At 38.8% G+C, this 19,466-nt stretch overlaps 1 long non-coding RNA gene across 34 annotated transcripts in view; it reads right to left on the bottom strand.

Moving 5' to 3' along the window:
- The window catches only part of LOC122159351, a 369,357-nt gene that overhangs the window by 82,263 nt on the left and 267,628 nt on the right, over nucleotides 1–19,466 (bottom strand). For 28 of the 34 annotated variants that reach the window (XR_006168484.1, XR_006168510.1, XR_006168512.1 and 25 more), the window contains 5 exons: nucleotides 11,460–11,547; nucleotides 7,261–7,384; nucleotides 6,328–6,502; nucleotides 5,801–5,896; nucleotides 2,792–2,915 (listed from right to left, as the gene is read on the bottom strand). This is a non-coding gene — a long non-coding RNA (uncharacterized LOC122159351). Of the gene's footprint in view, nucleotides 1–1,619; nucleotides 1,665–2,791; nucleotides 2,916–5,800; nucleotides 5,897–6,327; nucleotides 6,503–7,260; nucleotides 7,385–11,459; nucleotides 11,548–11,812; nucleotides 12,115–19,466 lie in introns of all 34 variants that reach the window. The other 6 variants (XR_006168449.1, XR_006168487.1, XR_006168516.1 and 3 more) reach the window with 6 other exon arrangements.

The following is a 19,466-nucleotide window of genomic DNA, read 5'->3' as shown; positions in this document are numbered from 1 at the left end:
CCTTTCAGCAAAAAGGAGTTTCAGCTGACTTGCTTATTCAGCTGAGGAAATGAGGCCAGATTATTTCAATGCTGTTTTAAACAGTTAACTCTTTAAAAAGTCCAAAAAATAGAATCAGTTGTCTTGAAAGCCCTACTCAGGTAATTTAGAAAACAGTTTGGCTAATAACCTTAATATGCTGCTTGTATACCTGGGACTGTCAGCAGTGCAGGTTACTACAGGTTAATCAGTACATTGCTGATAGCAGCTGCAACAACCCCCTAAGAAATCCAGGCAAAATGTTTTTGCCTGTTTTCCTGACACTGACAAATCAGTGTCTGTGCACCATCAAATCAGTCTAGAAGGACAAGAACTGGTAACTGACAATTCTTAGCTGACAAAATATTCAAAATTTAGTGTAGCTAATGGCTGCTTAGTTAATTCTTAAAAAGCTCTTATCTGTGTGCTTAAAGTACATGAGAACAGAAAGCAAGTTCTCTTATGCACGCAGGCAGGGAGGCAGTCACACACAGGACACAGGATACGTGTAGTATGTAATTACATATATACATCAATTCAGACTAGCTCTAGGAAACTTTTATAGAAACAATTAAACAATCATCTACTGGTCCCTATAACATCAACAAGTGCACAGAGACTATGGACAAACTTTAGAATCATCTGGTTGAGTTTTTGATATTCAAAATTTGACATTCAAAATCATTTTCACCAAAATGTTTTTCTGACAAGAAAAGTATCAACAGAACCTAAAAATTAACGGTGGAAAACGCCTATTTCAAGTTCCTTGTAAGAAAACAAATACAGGAATTGGCAAATTCTGTGCAGCTTTAGCTCTGAGGTAATTATGGCACGGTTTTGCTTTAATCACTTATCTCAGGGCAGCCCATCAGATTAATGAGGGGGAAAAAAATAGTATTAAAACTTAGTGAGTTACTGGAATTTTCTGGAACTGGAACTATACAGATGGTCTGCAACATATTTGTATAGGAGATGCCCGAGTGTTGATGGGTTTCCAACTATTATAGTAGCATAGCAAGAAGGCAGATACTGGGCAGTGAGCACTGAGCAACTGTTGTCACTGAGCCTTCCCTTCTTGGCTGCTTCCCCACTCGCCCAACGAGCAGTTTTGGTCTCCCAGAGCAGAGACAAAGGTTGCTTTGGAGAAGCTGGGAAGCCTAAGAACACCATGTAGATTTAGGGCTGGATAGGAGGTATTGTCTGGAGGCCATGCCCATTACTCATCCGCTGGCAACGGGCTCTCTTCCTTTTGTCTGGAAAGACGGTAAACTTTCAATGCCATCTGAAAACAGAAGGCCTTTCACGAACTGCAAGAACTCTGCCATCTCAATCATGTGAAAATATTGTAAACACTTTCCCAGCCCCCATTCAGCTGTCTGAAAAGCAGAGCTAGAAAATACAAAACAAGACAGGAAGGAAAGAAAAGGGTGTGCGCTGCACACTTCATTTCAATTTCTGTATTTACTCTTGGTAGGAATTTTACATGGAATCTTCTTTTTTTCCCCTTTAGCATTAGTGAACAGGGTTCAATATCTATGATGAGGAAAAGGCAGTTAAAAGCCCGCTCTGTGTTTTATTTAGAGGGAAAAAAAATCCATTACCCAACAGTTTCTTTCCAGCGGAGCTCTCATATTTCCTTATAGCCCCTGCAAAAGCAGATTTCCAACATTCTGTGGGACTTGAGTTTCTCCTTCAATGCTTGGGTTGACCCACCCCAATGAACTTTTCCCAGGAGGGCCTTCCCTCTATACTTTAAAACAACAGTAGTGCTGTATTACTGCCATATCTTAACATATATAATTTCAGCTCCAGGATCAGAGTAGGAAGTGTTTCAGAAATAAAAAGATATTCAAATAACGTGTGTGTGCATGTATACATGCTTACATGTCTATCAAACATAGAACATATCAAATATACTTTTGCATAGTTTTCACAAAATTTTAAACTACCTCCCTGATTGCACTATCTAGATAGGCTGTGCTGGTGTGATATCCCATTCAGTGCGTGGTGTGATCATGTAAATGTAACACAGTTCCTTGCTGAAAGCGATAAACTCATGCTACTGAAGTCAGTGACTACCTAAAGTTTCATCCCACAGTAATGCATTAGAGCCTGGTTTCTACACTATTTCAAGTATAAGGCTTTGATTGATTCTAATCAATTTAATACTGGAGAACAGCACAGAAAAATAACTAGGCAGATAGTAAATAGGAAATATGCTTTGTTTTCTTCTGCAGAAGTCCTGCTCCAGAACAAGATCTCTGGCCAGGCTGGTTGATGACCCAACCCTCAAAACAGAGCAGAATCAGGTACTGCAGGTAAACCTGGATATGTCTCTTGACTAGTTTTGCTATATAAACAAATCACAAATGTGAGAACGCAGACCAAATGAAGCATAAACCTGTACACATTCAAGAGCATTCAGTGCTCTGTTTCCCACCAGGGTCAACCAATCTAGCCTAGCCATGTCCAACCCATTGTCTGGAGGCTGCATTAGGCCTTCGACAGTTAGTAATGTATCCCCACAAGATTGTAAACTTTTAACAAGATTATGTGATTTTTAGTGATATTTCTCAGGAGGCAGTTTCTCTTCACCATTTCTCAGTACACCTATTATACATCAGAATGACTTATTTAAGACTTATAGAGGTCCAGCACTTGAATTCCATACCCCTCAAAAAAGAATGTATATTGCCTGAAAAGTCACTTACACTTTCTATATATACAGTGAGAATACCTAATCATAGGTTAAAGAATGAGGAAAGGTATTTACCAGTAACTGAAGCAGAGGCTGATAAGCTGAATGATGCTTTAAATTCACAAATTCGTTCCTCGAGGTTGCTTGCACATGCTTTCTCAATATTTCCCTCCTATCCTCTCCATTTTATGAAAAGAAGCTGTAATAAATTAGAATTTTATGAGTCTCCAAATAAAAACCTTCACTAAAATTGAAAACAAAACATGGTCGTAGAAGCATATGGAAAGCTTATGAGAGGAGGCAATAAAAAACCTGTCCCACTCTTTCTTGTTTTTTACAGACCAAAAATTACAAGAGACAGATGAAGTTTGCTGTACAATAGAGTACAGGCCCATCTCCCAGAAAAGAGACATTGTATTTTCCTTAATCATTCCTCTAATACAAGTTAGCCAAAGAATAACTAGTCTTAAGATCCATCTTCTGACTTTCTTCCTAAAAATATTTTGAAGTTACATATGGAAATGAGATACCTTTCTACTTTGATCCTTAGCTTAAGGGTAACCAAGCAGAAATGGCTTCCTGGTCTTTCATAGAATTTTGTTTGGAACTGAACACCGGGCCCTCTGAATTTTGTTACTAGCTTTTTAAGAGTTTTATGGGATAAAAGCAGGGGTTTTATTTTACTTATTTAATTATTTATTTCACCTTTGTTCCAAGCCTCAAAATGATTAATTCTGGCCACTGTGTACACAGTTTTATTTTAATCATTTTTTTCCATCATTTCTGCCATCATTGCCATTCCCTTCTTCCAGGATAGTGTGGGTACAGGATTTTGTTCATCTAAGCGATGGAGCAGCTATTAAGGATTCTTTTCCTTTGTTTTTAAAAACAGTACTCCACATTCCAGACATTTCTACCAGACACAGTGGTTTGGAACTGAAGACCACTGTAAGCAATGAATTTTGGGTCTGGATCTAAGCTATTGCAAAATACTTAGAGAACTTTTCAGATTGTCCATCTCTAAGTTGGCCTAAATTTGAGGGCTAAGCAAAGAGGATATTTGTGTAACATCTTAGATCAGTAGTGAGAATTCTTTTGTATACTTTGTTCTATGGGAATAATTACAGATTCCATGTTCAATGCTTAAGTAAAATCTATAAAATGCTAATTTCCACTTATAGAGGACAGAAGTGATACCAACCATACACAGACAGCACTCTATTGGCTTAAAAGTATATTAATTTGACATTTCTGGTAAACTGATCAATTGTGAAATGGTTAATGGTGGCAAATATTAAGTTACCCTTGTTTCTGATACCCAGTTAAAGATGTGTTCAAAATATGAGCAATAGCCAGCAAGGATTGGCCATCATGCCCTATCGCTCAGCTGTTAAACACAAATGAATTCTGAAGAAATGGTGATAAAATGAAGGTAAAGACATTCCATACCAGAGTGGGGGAAGTGTATTTACAGAATAGACCTACTTATGGTCTGGGGAGGTAGCATTCATACAGAGAAATTGCTATAAAGGCTTTGTGCCCAACAAATTCACTCAGGCTTTGAAGCAAGAACATCTATATATAGCACATGAAGAATATCTGAAGTGATCTGGGCTTTTGCATCTTTCTTTAGAAATAATCTTGCTGAAACTCAGGACTCTTCCCTAAGTGACCTATGACTTAATCAAACATCAGTGAAATGTCATCCTCTCTAACACAAAAAACCCAAAACAACAACAAAAAAATCAATATCGTGCCATACAATTCACTAAGAGACCTCAGTGGCATGCTGTTTTGTGGTAGCTGAGAAGAATGAATACTACCCAGTCTTCTGTCATTATAGAGAATAATAAAGAGAAAAAAAGTTATTTTGACATTGAACAGGATTCCGTCTGACTTCTATTTCATTAGAGTTTTGAATGCCCCCTGATTTTCTGTCTTTTCCTTTTTTGGCTCCAACCCATTTTCTGTACAGTTCCAGTGAATTATTTCAAGAGATTCTCTTTGGATATCTACAGAAATGGGGCTACTTCACAGTTTTCATCCATTTCCAGATATTGAATGTTCACAATGTATTCAAATAAATCAAAGATAGGCCATCTGAAAAACTCAGTTATTGAACAAATGTGAACTCTTCACATCCCTCAAAAGCTATAAAAGATTAACTTTAGCAGTTTATCAGGTTAATATTATTTACAAGTTAAATTCTGTTTGATGTTATGGATTTGGAAGTAATGAGAAAAGACATATTTTCATTTCATTCTACAGCTACTGCAGTCTATATTCTGACTTTCTCAATTCTGGAATCCATTAATAATGGATATTTTTTCCACTGTAATTATTTTGTAACACAGCATACTCATACATAAGTACTGTCACAAAGAGGAATGCTGCAAGGAAAGTCAAACCGTTCTAAGGATCTCTTAAGGTCTTCTGGATCACAATCCCAAACAAATATCCTATGAAGAATGGCGCCTAACCAGACTTCACACCTTTCTATGGTATTTTCTATGGTGGTATTAACTATCAACAAGCCTCCTTCTGAGACAAAAGGCTCTCCCAACTAGTGCATAAGGGAGTAGCATTTAGTGAAAACTCCTCCCCAAGGGAGGTGGGCTAGACGTGTAGCTTTGTGGAATATCCCACAATTCCTCATGGCAAATCCTGCCTTTTTATGCAATTTATTTTGCCTGCTGCCCTAAACATCCATATTTCCCCCACCCCTCTGTATGGGAGATGTAAGACAAGTCTAAACACAGCTGTCAAGTTCTAAAATCAGCATCAAAGCTCAGTAAAAGCAAGAGAGAAAAACAGTATGCTTTGTTAAACAATACTGCCTCAGATCTTAAAGGGTTATACAATGAAAGTAATACCCCCTTTGAGTTCTGTATATGGCACGCATTACCTAACATCCTTAGTCAGAACCCCACTGTTTATGAGGTGATGAGAAAAGAATACAGCTCCCTCTTGTCAGTAGGATATCTCTACTGCCCTGCAGGAAATTTTTTCCTTATATTTCAGATGTATTGAATCTTCTGGACATTAGAAAAGCAAAACATGCACTGTGCCCTCAGGAGCCATCACCTTTCTTGGTCAGTTCATAGGTTCGCTAAGGTCACGGAGAACACTCTTTTACATCATAAGTGGTACCTTCAGGCTGTTTTACTCCTCCACAGGAATCTGAAAGGATTTAAACAGATTTATCAAAACAGAAATGGCAACATTTCTGTTTGGAAACATCAGGATTTCTAAACATTTCTTATTTCTTTCCCCGTTGACACTGTTACTTCTCAGGAAAAAAATCTGCCTGCTAAGTCACTCCTCCTTCCTCTTAAACACTTCTGCTTTACTATTGGTATTAGTGCAGCCACTCTGTATGTAGGTAATATTAAATAAAGGTATATTTATATGTTTATTGTTGTTTTTTTTTTAATGCAACTATTTTTTTAATATATATTAATTTTTAAGGATAATGTGAAACCTTGTGACAATCTAATCAAATTGTCTATATAACATAAGTCACAAAATACACTTTTTCTGGTGGGATCTTGACCCCAAATTGCATCTTTAAGTTGCAGTAATGTTGCAGAGAGGAAAAACAAAGCAAAAACCTTTTGCTTGAAAAACGTGCGTTCTGTCAGTAGAGCAGTCAGGCAAAGTGAAGACATCAGAGACCTCTCCTTACACATTCTGCAGGATCCTGGCTCTCTCCAGGGCCTTCCCAAGGCTCTTCTAGGGAGGATCACTGTGGATTTAGTCTTCTTGGACTAAATGTTGGCACATTCTCTTGGCACAGAAATAACAGGTTAAGAAAGAAAAAGAAAGTTATGGTAAATGGTACAACAAAATTTTTATTTATTTTTAAGTCTTAACAGCCAGGTGAGTTATTCCACTTTCAGCCCTAACAGGTCTCTGAGTGGGAAAATCAACATCAAGCTCATCATTTGCTGGTGTGCAGCAGGGCAAATGATGCCAGAAATGCATTTGGTAACGATGTTGTTGAGCTGGGTGAGGATCTACTCCTCTATCACAGCCATGTATAAAACACTTTCTGCTGCCACTCCATTTCAGCTGACACTTTACTTTTTACTAGATAATAGGGTGTGTTGTACTCCATACTGCAAGTGTGAGCAAGGAATGGGAAATACTATAAACACTGAGCTAATGTTATGGTATATTCCTAAGAAAGGGGAATGGTTTTGCAAGGATCACAGCATGCAGTCCTCACTTCAGATTATAAAAGAAAAACACCTTAAGAAGGGAACAGAAACGAACTTAAGACTAGATAACAATTTTTCTCTGGTAGTGAGGTACAGCTGAAGGGGCATAAATTCTGCCCCTCCTGCTAAATTACGCACCAAAAAGCAAAGGCAGTAATCTAACAGCCATAGACTGTCATGTAGTAACAAAGAGATGGACACCACCACTTGTCATTTTACCATAGCATAGCTCTTGCTGTTTTTCCTCAGATATACATAAAACCTTCAAGGTCAGGGATCAGCTAAATCATCAACTGGACATGGGGACAAGGAATGGAGACACACCTGAGTTACTCAGCAAGTAAAGGCAGCTTCATGATTCTCCATTGTGAGAATGGCAAGAAAGAAAGGCATTTTAGTCTTTAATCGGGAAGATTGGTATCTTAGCTAGTCTGCAGTAATTCAAGTCCTGGACAAAGAAAAGAAAATAAAAATCACTTTTTAGGAAAAAAAAATGACTACTGTGTGGCACCATAGTTTCATGTCTACACTAAATGAGCACCCCAGGCCACCAGCCAAATAAACATGGGATACAAGTATTCCAGAAATATGCACTCTTTTCTCAAAGTGAGCTCTTCTACTTTCCTTTTTATTGTGAAACTCATTCCCCTCACCAGAGCGGGGTTGTGTAACCATGAGTTCCCTGGGACAGTTTCCCTATTCATGACACCATACCATGAGTAGCTTATCTTTGTAAAATGCCTGGAGGTCTATGGAGAGAAAAAAAAGAAAACACCCATTCCGCCCTTACCACCTCATGCTAATGCTTGGCTAAGCTTGCAGTTCTCAGCCTAGCTTTTGCTGTCATTCACTGTTTGAGCCCAAGCAAATTCCAATCCACTCCTTTTCCTGAGGCTCCCATTTATTTAAACAGGTGGGACCAGAACTGCTGCACTTCCCAAAGTGCTGCTGCAGCTGAAACAGCTTATATAGTAAATCTACAGGTATCAATTAAGAACAGGCAGAAGTGGTAAGGGCAGTGCAGCAGCAGCCATTTCTGCAGCTTTGTTGCTGGCAAAGTGAAAAGGAGTTTTTAGCTATTCTGTAACTTTCTCCGCTTAAAAGACCCTCCAGCCAAAAGACCATTAGCTGGAATTGTTGCATAAACTTAATAACAATCTTTTTTTCATTTAAGGCTGTCCCACCATTCTATTATCTGTCATTAATTTTCCATATGTTCCCCTCTCCACCGCTCCTAGGCTGGGTTCAGTTTACAGAGTTGGATCAGATTTCTTTACAAGCCAGGACATTTGCTGGCTTGCTTACTAGCTTGAGGCCAGTTATGTTTGAGTGAGGCCCAAGCAAAACAAGTGAGATTTGGTGACTTTCCAGAGAGTAGGCACCAAACTGACAAGATCTGAGGTTGTTGTTTTTTAAAAGTTGAAAATTTTTAAAGTAATAGCTTTTCCATTAATTCAGACAATCTCATTAAAAAAAAAAAAAAAAAAAAAAAAAAAAAAAAAGCTGGTGGCTAGTAATTAATAAAACATTGCAGCATCTCTGCTTCCTATAAAGCACAACTTCTGGTTCTGTTTTCTTTGCACTTAAAGTAAGGCTACAGTTTCTTCATTATATGTATTTTTAATCACAGATGGGAAAATGCAACCCTACCTTGGGAGAAAACAAACTGATAAAAAAAGATCAGCAAACCATTTTTCCCCAATATTCATGCTAGATAACAAAGTCTAGTCTTTCTCTAATAAGCATTCAGACTTCATGTAAAACCCTCCTCTAATTCAATCCTGACTTCTAGAAACATTTCTTACACTGTCACGTTGAATCAAGAAAAATAATTTAGTGTCCTTCCATCCAAGCCTTTACACCTAATTGTCACTGATCTTCTAACTATATCTAGTGTTATTCTACTCCTTTGTTCTCCCTGTTTTTAGTTTTATTATTGTATATCTGAATTATATTCTAAATGCTTTTGGATAAGGACTACTGGAAATTGCCAAGAATATCTGTGGGCCTTATGGAAATGCTAAAGTGGAATTTCAAATGCAATTTGAGACTGAAGGACCTCCAGACCTTTGACAGTCTCTCACTGCATACTCCCCATATTCACAGAAAGGAAGGTAGCAGAACCAGGGTACAGACCAAAGTTGGATATTGCATTTCAGGCTGAGTCAAACACAGAGGAGCACACGAATATCCAGTAGTTTGAAAATATCTTGAATAAGAAGAGATTCTCACAAAACATTACATCTTGTTAGGGACGGACAGCATATATGGCAGGAGAATACTCTGACACTTTGAAACTCGTAGGATTTTTTTTATTAGCATCAATGTGATAACAGAACATAATAGAATAGTTCAGCTGGAAGGAATCTTCATAGATAATCTAGTTCAGTGGCACTAGAGTGTGAATTTAGCTGTTCCAAAGGTACTCCTCTGGTTTTGCTCCATGCATTTAAGTACTGTGTTATAGATGTTGTAACAGACAGCATGTAAAAAGTTATGCAAATGCTAAAAGCAAATATCATGTCATCTACATTCTTAATATTAGTAGTACTTATCAAGGCAAGAAAGAACAAGGCATGGCAGTGCTAAGCGTTTACAGATAAATATTCTGGTCTGGACACAAGCAGTATTTTGGCCCCACAGTGCCAAAAAAATTGCTGCTCCTGATTCCTAGGTGTGTGCCTGCCTGGTGGGATCCAGAGCTTGGGCACTGAAGAATGCAAACATCCCAAACAGCAGCTACACAAATTAACCATTAGGAAATGCTGAGGAAATTGGAATTATCTTAAGCCTCTATGGAATTTTGTTGCCTATCTCAAGTCAAGGATCTCCACCCTCCTCCACAAAAACAGAGAAAGAAGTTGCTGCTGCTGCTGGCGGCTTTGTGCAGTAGGACTTCAGCTGGGGTGCTCCCTCCCACTGCAGGAGCTCTGGGCTCCATTCCTTCTAGGTATGAAGGAATCTGTATAACCCACATCTGTGCTAAGAACTGCCAGGCTATAGGTTATCCTGATCTGGGAAGTTTCCACTCTTTCCTTCTAAGGCTGTTTCTTTTGGCATGTTTAGGAAACGAACCGAAGGAAATAAACCTAATCTAAACCAAATATCCTAGTGACTCCATATTTTTTTCCCTTTCACATCTATTCTTTTTGAAAGGGACAATTTATTGCCTATCTGAGGTTATTTACAAGGTAATAGAAACCACTTAAATACTGCACCATTGCCATGTCCCAAATTGTACATGCTTACTTGCAAAACAAGTTAGAGTTGGATAAAGAAAGGGTTAAACAAATAGTTGAAGACAGAAGAATGATCACAGTCAACTCAGGGCCATGTAAGGGTTCTGCAGAACAGAGAAGTTTATACCACAAAACCATAGGGACGTTTTTTTCTTATGTTTTTTTTAAGGTTTATGACATGGATGAGAAGTAAAGGAGGCAGGAAGAGGGAGACCAATAGGGAAGAACTCAGAAAGATTCAGTGACAAAAGGAAATAGATCAGGTTGGAAAAGACAGATTTGCAAGTCATTAGCAAAAATATAGTTGTTCTGTTATTATACTCTCAATAGGCTGGGCAGAGAGCATAGAAGGGGAAGAGGAGAACCACACACAGAGCTCACCAAGAGCCCTGCAGAGATCAGAACTACGAGGGAACCACCAACTATCCACCAACAGCCGCTAAAAGTGGAGCTGAATGAGAAAACAGAAAATTAAAAGAGAAAGTTGGGAAAGAACAGTCACAAAAGCAAAGAAAGGGTGAGATTTCAATGAGTCAATGGGGTAAACAGCATTAAAAGCAAGAGATAGGTAAAGAAAGATGAGGTTGCAGAACAGACCTATGTCTGGAACAGGAAAATCCCAGGGGAGTTAACTGCACACTATGGGTTTCTGTGCTTAGACACAAAAAGCTTTACAAACCAGACTGTTGGCAAAACTTAATGAGTGCCACGCTGGAATAATTAAAATAAAAGCTGTTCACTGAAGTTATTTTTGGTGGGCATGTTTGGATCAGAGAGCAGAGTTGTTGAGCACAGTCTAATACATGCCAAAAATCCTATTATGTGCCTGCCACTGCACCCTGCCATACTTGGAAATATCTTCAAAAACTGTGGTAGAGAATCATTATTGGCTTCACACGTGAAGGACAAACTAGAGTTACGTTTTAGTTGGAGGCTGTAGTGTTCCTCATGAGCTATTTCTCCAGGAGGCGGGAGCCATGTTGCCTGGGCAAGGGAGATGTTTGCTCTCTGACAAACCTCAGAGTGGTCAGGAGACCAGTCTAAATTCAGTATTCCTAAGGGAAATTCCATACTTGAGAAATATCAGGAACAGTAGCTTCATTTCATATTTTCCAGAGGAAGCAGGGTGCATAAGTCAACAACAGGTTATAACACATGGTTACTTCCTAACTGATGAAATGGGGTGCTCATACCAAATCTACTCTCATAACTGACATGGGCTGGCATAGCAGATAATGAAGCACCAAGATCCATTAGAAAAAATATCACCTCTCAAGAGCACACCATTTTTGTTTTCTTGTAGTGGAGTTCCTCAAAGGATCTTGCAGAGAATCATGATGGTTTTCTGAATATCTTCACCACTGTTTTTTCCCTAAAAAGCACGGTATAAAAGCTGCTGTAAATGTGAAAATGTGAGACAAATAGAATACAAAAAAAAAAAAAAAAAATCCCAAACAAGTGTGAACCAGAAATTTCAGAGGATTCGTCATTGCCTGTATGAAAAATTGGTTGATATTTAACTGAATTCATATTTAACTGAATTCAAACTTGTGGAAACCTAGACACTAGGCATATGCCTTGAAATGGCTGAAATAACCCTAAAGCATTGCAATAGACAACTACCCCTATCAACCTACCAGGGATCAGCTTCTTAGGAACAGAAAAGTAGAGCATATATCCAATTCTTTGACAGTTCTCCTGGTATGACCATTCTCACACTATATGTTTCTTCTCCTCTACAGTAGATATATGCCAGCAGCCTTTCCTCAAAAATGTCTTCTTCCTTCAGCACAGCAGAGCTGATGACTCATTGCAGGGCAAATTGCCTTCCTTTTCTCCAAAGGTTATTTTTCCCTCAACACTGGACAATGTAGGTTGACTCTGTTTGCTGTTATGCAAATACAATCTCCAGACAATAGCTTTCCAAATCAGGCTTTTACTGAGAAAGAAAAGAAAACAATCTAAAAGGTCTTTAAAAAAGAAAAAGCTTAGATAATATATTCAGTCTTTTTCCTTTTTAGGGGTGTGGGGAAGCTATAATTTGCCGAATACTTTCTATTTAAGCAGCTTAGATTTGCTTAGAATGTAACTCAGCCATCAAAGTGTTAACTAGCATACATGTGAGAACTGAGACTGGGCTCTTGTGTGCTGCTATATTTCTGTCATCTGAAAGTTAAACATCGGGTTAGGAAAATCCAAATGGTGGCTTCATCATCAGAATGACAGCAGAAAGAAAAATATTTGCACTTTTTCCCCCTCTAAGTAGAGGGTTGGAAGGGAGCATTTCTCTCAAGACATTCCTTTATCCTTTTGACAGCAAGCGCTGCATTGCTGAGACTGTCTCAAGTCACATGTTACTAATGCCCCAGTTCCTTCTGTCTAGAGCCCATGCTGCAAATACTGTTTTTCCCAGAAATCACAGCATTCGTTGGCTTCATTTTGTGGACATCAGACTCCTTGTCCTCTATACCCCTGCAAAAATCCAGGCAACTTCTGTTCAGCAGATCCCAAGAAGCTGAGCAGTGGAACTGCCAGAGCCAGGATTTGTACAGAGCTTGCAGAGTCAAAGTCTTTTTCTAGCTGCACTCATGTACCTCTGCTACAGCCTCCACTGTCATGGGTATGGTTTTGTACATCAAAAAAATTAACTTAATAAGTTCTTCTTTTCCTTTTTATTCAACATCTGTAGCTGAGACTTTTGAGGTGTAATAATGACTTCCTGAAAACAACGTGGTTTAAGAAACACTCTTCTGACAATGTTTCTCACTAATTTTTTATATAAAGCCCAATAAAAACAACCAAATTACTTCCTTTCAAATCCTACCTTGAAATCCTCCTTCCTGCAATAACCATTTAAGACATTAATGGCAGCGTGATTAGTGCTGAACTGAGGCTGTGTTGATGGATATCGCTGCCATTTGTACTCCCTTCTTTTCTGTCTCCATCTTCTCACTCTTAGTTTTATGTTTGGACTGCGAGCCCTTTCCCTCAGAGATTGTTTCTATGTTCTCATTTTGGACAGGGGTAGCACTGTAAGCCTCAGTGTTTCCCCGATATAAAGAATCAACAGGGAAGACAGATTTCCCTTGTTTATGAAGTGACATTTTAGCTTTTGTTACACTCAGATAGGAGGAATGTTGTCTGTACAAGAGAGATGAGACAACAGTCTGAATTTTAATCTACAATGTTCAAAATTAAGAATGATTTTGAAAGCTTCAGCTTCTTAACTGAAATTTGGGATATCTTTATTAAACTTCTTTTAATGCTTTTAATATAAAGTATGGCATGACATAAATACCATTTCCAAATAAATCTTCCCAATTTCTCTCTTCTCAGTTTCTCCTTCCTGAGAAGAGGTATTAATTATAAAATCGTCAGGGGCCCAAATTCTGTTCTCCTTGGCAGGTCTGCAAAACTACAGCAAGTCGAAGTGGAGCTCATGGGAGGAAAAACTGTATTTAACACTTATTCATCCCATGTTCTGTTATATTCTTGCCTCTCTACACAAACTTTTTAAAACAACTTGCTCCAAAAACTTAGCAGTATCTGTTACCCTGTGCATCACTAGCAGCTGAAGACCACGTCAGCTTAAGAATAGCACAGAGCCATGAAGAAACACACATGCTACTCAGGTGCATCCTCTCACTGCCACGGGGCTGTCAGCAGAAGTGATGCAGCAGCTCAGGTATTGGACTTGTCTTATATGATAATGTTTTCAAAGACAGGCTGTCTGCTGCCCTACTTATTTTCATGCTGCAAAAATGTGAGTTACTGTGGTAAAAGTTTCCATCAAAAAGTGAGAGATTCCTAAGCTGGGCTTTCGGAGGCTCTCTGTTCTCTCTAGCAGGGCCTGCTGCAGCTGACCTCAGTGCAGTGTGCATAGCATGGCTGCTGGGCTCCCACACTGAAACCAGCCAGCCAGTTTGCACAAGCCTCCCATTCTAAGATATGTGTAATTTATTTGAGCTGATAGAGAGGATAAGAATCAACTGTCTGTTTCCCAGTTAATAAAAAACATACAATGAGGAGAGAGCTCTGCCAGCATATCTTGTTTACCCGAAAATGTTTGGCATTAAATGTGAAATCGGAAATGAACTCATTATCTGATTATTTTCATTTTGAAGAATTAACTGCTTTGGGGGAAAGGCTTGTCCTAAACAGTCCCCTTGTATGGATGACTAATTGCAAATACATATCTGAGAAGAATACAGCGAGCTCTTGTGACTGCCAGGGTAGGATAGAGCTCTATCAATTTGGACAAGAACACTGGGAGTATCCTCCCATGTGATGTATTTCAAAACAGGAGGAAAAGTGTTCAAGTTAGCAGCATTACGTCCGTATAGATGAGAAGAGTTTCAGGAAAGGCCACATTCTGTCATTTTCGTCCAGACAACATGGATAGGAATGCTTAAAAATTATTTGTAGTACATCTGCCTCTTCCTCCCCTACAATATAACTATATAGTAGACTGGATATTTATTACTTTCTAGTTATAAAAGTGTGTTGAAAACAGAATCCCTCAGTGGTATAAATAAGAATACTTAAGGAATACTTAATACTTAAAAATGAAGACAGTTACCATTGGAATCAGATACTCATACAAGGCTAACAAAATTTTAGGAAAACTTCCCACTCCACTGTAGAACCAACCTTAGGCCACTCTGGATTAGGAGAAAACTGAGGTTAAGACAGCCCGTGGGGCTGCATCTTTTTGCATTCTCTTCTGCAGTTTCTTTGTTCGGCTCTCATCTGCTTGAGCTCAGCTTTCAGTGTTTCTGGTTTTCCCTCTCCATATCTGACTCAACAGCTGCTCCTTCTAGGCTTGCTGAGTGCCTCTTCTGTATTCAAATACTGCTTTCTTTTCACACTGGGAACTGAAGTGAGTTTTGAAAGGGTACCATGAAGCCTTCCACTGTGTATCAGCACTGCACAACTTAAACACATGTGCTCCACTGAATATTTGTCTCTTCCTTTTCTTATCTGACTAAAATATCCCCATCCTCACATGCCCTGTGAACCTCTTCACAATGTGCATGACATGAACTTCCTTTTAGCTACATCTGATTCATTTTTTTTTCTGTCCAGCCAATCAATACAGAGGCAAAAATACATTGGTGTCAAGGGAAGTGGCAGGCCAAACTTTGGTCTGTCCAACAAGCCAACATCACTTGATAGGCTTCCTACAGCCCACTGACTGTGCGTAATATAGGCAGGGGAAGCCCAAATGCATTCTCTCCATCTCAACCAGTACAGAGAGCAGATATCCAAAGGCCAGCTGAATCACTGCACTTGGTCCTTACTACTCAGCTCATGTCTCTGTGTGCTATAGCACAGATGTTCCCAGAGCTGATCTAGTTGGGAACGAGAAATCACCTTGTCAGGCTGAACACTGTTTAGATCTCCAGAATTTTGCAGCTGCTATTTGTGATTCTTCCTCAGTATACATTCTCCATTAGTTAGAGTACATAGGGTGAAGCCAATTCCCCCAACTGCGCAAATATAGGCAGCATTTTAGAACAAAAATGTATCGTTGCAGATGTACCTCGTAAAAAAAATATTATGAAAAAAAACCCTGCAAACATTACGTTCCCACCAACAAAGATACACATTCCCAGACTAATGCTGATGTGACAATTTCCATGTACTCTGGTTTCTTCCCTTTCACGTAGCAGTGCTCACAACAGTGTTCGCCTTTTCTGCAACAGCTGGTCTAAGGCAGTGAAGGGTCACCAGTACTGTTCTGTTTCAGTTCCTGGAGGCTCCCAGCTCTGGCAAAGTGCCATGTTTTCTGAGCAAGTCTGTCTTGCCCCAGAAAGAGAAGAAATATTCTGTATTTGAACTGTTAAACCTTCATTTCCTCTCTGACGCTGTCTCAGCATGAGTAGCATTTTTGAGTCTGTTTAGGTGTTTGCTCTTCTTTCTTCAAATCTCTGAAAGATCTTATTTGCACTGAAAGGGACAATTGAGCATGAACTTTGTGAGTTCTTTTGTACGGCAAATGTAAGCTTTTAAGATAAGGTATTTGAGGTTTTCTTTCCATTAAACTATAGAAAGCAATTAACCAGAAAGGGTAAACAGTTAGCAAATGTGAACGCAACGGAATAGTCTGATTCTCTTTTCATTCCAAATGAAATGGAAAAGAGAGAGTAATAACATTCTCAGAGGAATTTGTCACATGTGTTGTTTGCGCATATCTTTCACATCTTGTTCCTTCACAGCCTGTTAGATCCTGGAGTTGAAGGCACATTCTTCAACTTCCTTCTGTAATCCAGACCAAACCATGGCACCCATATCTGTGTTTTTATCTCAGTGAATAGTAAGGGTTCCACTGGTTTATTATTATTCTTGCTACTATGCCTAATATCTTTTCTAGGAAGTTGCAAGTTACATCTGCTCCCCACATTACTAAAATTGTACAGTGGTGCTGGTTTCTGTCACCCTTGATGTTGCTGTTACTGACACCTTTCACCACTTTCAATAGTGCTTTGAGTTTTTCTGATTAAAGAAGGGAAGTCAAAAAAGTGACCATCACCTCATCAACATCACCATCATTGATTAATGAAAGCAGCTTATTGATCAGTGTTCAAGCGCAGGGAAGAGAAAACTTGTTCTAGTATTTCCATGGATGCAACGCTACCTGCAGTCATTTTCTACTGTTTCTGCTTTTTAATTATCTTAAATTATTTTGCCTTAACCCAATTTTGGGTTGGGAAAGATACTACTACTGTCACCTACTCCCTTCACCTATGAAGAACATGAAGCCCAAGAACCAGCACAGCTTCTGACACAATCAACTAAAGATCCCTGTTGAACTTCAATCCTCAGCAAACCAGTTCATTATTTCTAACACACAGTACTGAGTCATATTTGTATATGCAGCACAAAATGATTTCTTACCCTTGACTAGCCCTGTGCTAGTTTGTGTGTTTGTCTGTCTGCAGGGAAAATGGAGAGGAAGGATATCTATTGTCAGTCACCTCTGTTAAAGACTTGCATAGTGTTATTAGCTTTGCATTTTTGTGAGCTTTAGTCTTGAATATTGCATTTTGTTCTCCTGATAAAAATATTCTCAAGAATATTGTTCATTAGGACGTGGAATACTGAGTGATCAGATTCCAAATATGCTTGGGTACAGGAGATGCTTTCTTGTATCTTTGGGGTAGGGAGAAGTGTATGAATCAACTTTTCCATCAGTAGACTTTCCCACATCTTCTGGAACCACTCAGTAACATGGGTACATGGATTGATTTCCACACTGCTGCTATTGTTGTTCAGGCTTTCTGTGATTCTGTGTCCATAACTGAATGCCAAATGCCCAGAGAAGGCTGGGATGATACTGAATCAAAGATGAAGCATACACACTATCTCTCATAGTCTTCTTTTTTTTCTGCTGAAATACTAAAATTGAAAAAAGATTTGTTCCTCATTATGTTGCATACCGAAGTGTGCCTTTAACCTTTTTCCACATAGAGCATTATTTTGTCTGTGTTAATCAGCTTCTTAGGGAATCAGGTTTATTCAAAATATAAGGCAGAGACTTCTGTGAGAAACAAAAACATTGTGTCTCAGAGAAGTATCAAATAAACAATTCCCATTTGTCCTCAAGTTAATTTGGAAGATGAGGATATGTAGCAGAGAACATGTCAAATTCTAATGTAGGCCCTTGGGAAAGTTATGTTACATTAACCCAACTCCATCTGCAGTTGGGAACTTGAGAGCAGCAGCAAAAATGGTCAACTAGCTTCCAGCTGAGTAAGCACACATTTAATACAACAGCTTGTTTTAATAAAGCATTGTTCTATGCTGTATTAAGGGCCTATACATAGTAAGCAGCAAAAAAAAAAAAAAAGCTGATAAAGATTTACTGTCAGAATTGAAAATCTGTATGTCTTATGCTGAAGCATCACAAATGAAGCAAAATACCAAGAGAGACTAAGAGTCTGCATATTCTACCTCTTAACCCATGTCTGAGGATAGAACTAAAATAGTAAATTAATTGAATTTATACTGATGATTAGATGTGAGGTTAAGGGCATATGAAACAGATGCAATTATATGGATATATTAAGATAAGTACTGTTATTTTGTGACACTTCAGTGTGTCCTGTGCTTTTCAGGACAGGTAAAGGGCATGTACCTTCTTCTCAAAAGAAGTTATAATCCATATTTGCACATGATTAAATAACTACATGGAGATGAGGAAAAAAAACATAGAGATAACAGGAATACGTGTAAATGTTAACTCAGAGAAATGCATGTACACAGAGTAAATGAATAACTTCTGTCTTTCATAAGAGATGTAAATGAAGGTCTAAAAAAAAATATTGAAAAAGTCTTTTGGATATATCCATATACAAGGAAGGTTGCAACAATATGAGAGCTGGCATTGCTGTTAAGTCAAGAATGCTTCTGAAGACATGCAATGGTTATTCTCATCAGCCTTGATGAGATGAACTTTATCGTAAGTGTATAACGTTAGCAGTCCTATCACAGTGGTATATATGTTGCACAGATGAGAGCTGCCATAAGACAAAATTCAATTTGGAGAAAGGCTTCTTAGTGTCAGATCAGACAGTAGCAGGTTCCAGCCCCATTAGGTGGCTGTGGTGGCCATGAGATGTTAAAACACTGGCACAGACTGTATGTCACATATCCATTTTTACTTTTTACTCATTTTTGCATTCGGGCTTCCAACACTGACATCCTCAGCCCTTTCTAGTCCTCTGTCCTGTCTGAATTTGTAGCTGCAGTAGAGCAATCCACTTGATGTCTTGTTCCCAAGACACATTGTCTCTGTCCACCTATACCGTCCATCTATGTTTAAACGGCAAAGAGTCTTCCCCAGATTTTTGTACATCATTTCAATTTTAAGTCCATCTGCATTTTTTTTTCTCAAGTAAAACATAGAAATGACAGTGTGACTCTTTCGGGGAGGGGCTCTGCAGAACTGCATGATACAGTGATTATGAAAGGAGGAACTTGCACCAAAGCACAGCCTCTAACAAAGCGCCACCATCTGTGTCGCAACAAATGTTCCCCTCATTGATGCCTCACTTGGGTTCAGATATGAAGATGAATAACCATTATTTATCCTGCAGTGTAGCTGCAAATCTGGAATTGCATAATTAGTATATTGTAGCCACCCTAGCGTATGGGGCCTTCTGTTGGATTTTATGAACTGAAGAGGGCTGGGTCTGGCTGATAATTTGGGAAAGGGATGACAGGGGAAACCCCTAGCCCGGCAGGAACTGGTGTTTGTAAAACAATAGCTGGAACTCTGAATCACTGCTA

Source organism: Centrocercus urophasianus, unplaced genomic scaffold, assembly GCF_019232065.1.
Source record: "Centrocercus urophasianus isolate 14NV4802_14NV808 unplaced genomic scaffold, USGS_Curo_1.0 seq_10, whole genome shotgun sequence".
In the NCBI taxonomy this organism is placed as follows: domain Eukaryota; kingdom Metazoa; phylum Chordata; class Aves; order Galliformes; family Phasianidae; genus Centrocercus; species Centrocercus urophasianus.
Note: the sequence above shows the minus strand (reverse complement) of the source record. Positions and strands in the feature narration are given on the sequence as shown.